The following is a 2,807-nucleotide window of genomic DNA, read 5'->3' on the forward strand; positions in this document are numbered from 1 at the left end:
GTCGATGTCGTTCTTCAGCTGAAATCAAAGGTTAGTATAAGGAATTTCATTTCCCATGGCTGGGCTCTATCGCACGATCTTAGATATGAAAGAAAGGTAACATCCTAAATGTCCTCCTGTAGCTTCCTATTTATAGATGTGGTGCACAACACACCAATAAACAAGACTCGACTAGAAACGGTTTGTAGACACTCCGAGGATGAACTGCTCTGATACCACTTTTGTCACGACCTAGCCCCGTGGGCCATGACTAGTGCCCGAGCTGGATACCCACATGTACCTGTCAACATAACCGGACTGATACTATAGGTCCTCAATCAATCATATAGAAATAACATCCGCAAGCCGACGAGGCTGCCACTGTATATATATCATTATACTACGCAAGCTGACAAGGTTGACACTACATATCAGTATATTACGCAAGCCGACAAGGCTGCCACTACGAAATGATAACATATGCAAGCCGGCAAGGCTGCTACCATGACAGAACATCCGCAATAACCATATTGACACAGCTGATAAAACCTGTACACAACCCACATACATGTCTATAGACCTCTAAGAGTATCAACAATAACATATGACGGGACAGGGCCCCGTCGTACCCCTGGACAAAAACATATATAGATATATATATATATACATATCAGGAAGTCTGAACCAAAATCTAGGCTCCGGAACGACGGAGCTCTCCAAGATAGCAGAAAGGGAATCCTAAGCTGGCGGATCACCAAAGTGAGTATCTGCACCTCCGGGCATGAAACGCAGCCCCCCGAAGAAAGGGGGTCAGTACGGAATATGTTCTGAGCATGTAAAGCATGAAATACAGTAAACAGGATCATAACTGAAATAAGAAGTACAGAAAACGAGTACAATAACCAGAATACCAAAATGCTTGCCTTTGAAACATAAATCATGCATGTCAATATCATATATCATATCCGGCCCATTATGGGACTCGGTGAACATGGTCGCCACCCCGTCTTTGGCGCCATAACACAGCATACTCCATAACACAGCATAACTCCGTAACACAGCATAACTCCATAACACAGCATAACACCATAACATAGCATAACACCATAATATATATATACCGTACCCGGCCCTCTAGTGAGGGACTCGGTGAACAATGCAGTGAAATTGTGCACGATAACATACCCGGCCCGGGACTCGATGAAACACATATTGAGGCATGCACGAGTAGAGTAGTGAGAAACCATATGCAAATTAAATCATATCTGAGACTCAAAAGAATAATCAAAACAAAACATCATTTGAAAACCAAGACAATAGTTATATCAAATACCTTTCGAATATCGCTGTGGATTATATCAAAATAGAACCTCAAGGATTATATACACGTATCAAGACATAATAAAATAGTTTCTGGAAATCAAGAACATTAGCCATCCTAGTGGCTCTAAGAATAGGAGTTCTTTGGAGTCATATATATATATATACACATCGTCTGTTTGTTTCATAAAGATCATGCCAAAAAGAAAGAAGGGTTAGCTTTACATACCTTACGTCGTTCAAGAGCTCAGTCCAGCCAAGAACTTCCACAACTAATATGATAAACCTATAATCGTAAGAATACGCACGTGACTTAAGAAGGCTTTCGCATATCATATAAATTAACTGACGACTTAATTCTAAAACGAAACGGGCAGCATCTCCTCTATATCATTAGCATCTCCCAATTTGGTATATCAGCCCAACAACAAATAAATCCCAAAAACACAACATGCATGTCCATAACAATTTCGTAATACTCTATAACGAGCGACAAGCTCGAATTACAATCTGTATACTCCATGGCACCTTTTCGTATGTTTTCTTATTAACCTTAAAAATATTCTCAATATGATAAGGACATCATTTACCACAAATCTCGGCTTTATATCATATATTTACAACAAGAAAAACAACCCACAACTCCAACTATATCAATTGACAATTCTATTCATAAGTTCGCGTTTATTCCATCAATTCCTATATCGATACTTGTATACACTTCTTTATTTTCGTATATACATTGTATAACAACAAGCAGGATAACAATAACTACAGCACGTTTCACGATATTCCAGCTCACTAAATAATTTATAATAACCACCAAACAGTCCGTATGATAACAATAACCATTTATCCGATTTCCCGCAATTAATTTCGTAGTTCCCGTCTCACAATTTAACTATGACCTGGACGAATTTAAATATATCTAGGAGAGAGGATTTCTTACCTCATATGCCATAAACTACTCTTCTTCAATCTTACTTTACTTCGTTGAAATCTTCGATTCATCATAATCCGGAGGAAACTAGTGTTAGAATCATAAACTCGTTGAAGAAATAATTATAGAAGAATGAAATCATACTTACCCACCCTTCAAATCAACACTTCTCCTTTACGTTTTGGTGCTGGTGTGGAAATATATATGATGCCTTCAACGTAATCAACATAGAATTTTCCTAATTTGCTCAAGACCTCTTACACGTTATAAAATATTTCCTTTTGATAAGAGTAACCAAAATACCTTGTAGTCATTTTCTGCCTCCAAAATATATAAATATAGTGGACAACAGATCTTAAATGGGTTCTTCATTGTGGACAGTGGGGTCCACTCTTGTTGACCATTATTTTATAGTAATTCACTTATCATAAGGTGTCACTCATTTAGACACATACAAAATGTGTAAGCACTTGCTGCTCCTTATGAGTTACTCTCGTGAGAAGCCACTAAAAAGAAAAGGACAGATCCCATTTATTTCTTGTTGGTGGCCATGGGGTCCATACAACCT

At 38.2% G+C, this 2,807-nt stretch overlaps 1 long non-coding RNA gene across 1 annotated transcript; it reads right to left on the minus strand.

Annotated features, from left to right (window-relative positions):
- Positions 1 to 392: 392 nt before the first annotated feature.
- Positions 393 to 2,537, minus strand: LOC132602249 (uncharacterized). The gene is made up of 3 exons (XR_009567687.1): positions 2,388 to 2,537; positions 2,249 to 2,299; positions 393 to 1,585 (listed from the first exon to the last, which is right to left on the minus strand). It is a non-coding gene; the product is annotated as an uncharacterized LOC132602249 (long non-coding RNA).
- Positions 2,538 to 2,807: the final 270 nt, after the last annotated feature.

Source organism: Lycium barbarum, chromosome 7, assembly GCF_019175385.1.
Source record: "Lycium barbarum isolate Lr01 chromosome 7, ASM1917538v2, whole genome shotgun sequence".
In the NCBI taxonomy this organism is placed as follows: Eukaryota; Viridiplantae; Streptophyta; class Magnoliopsida; order Solanales; family Solanaceae; genus Lycium; species Lycium barbarum.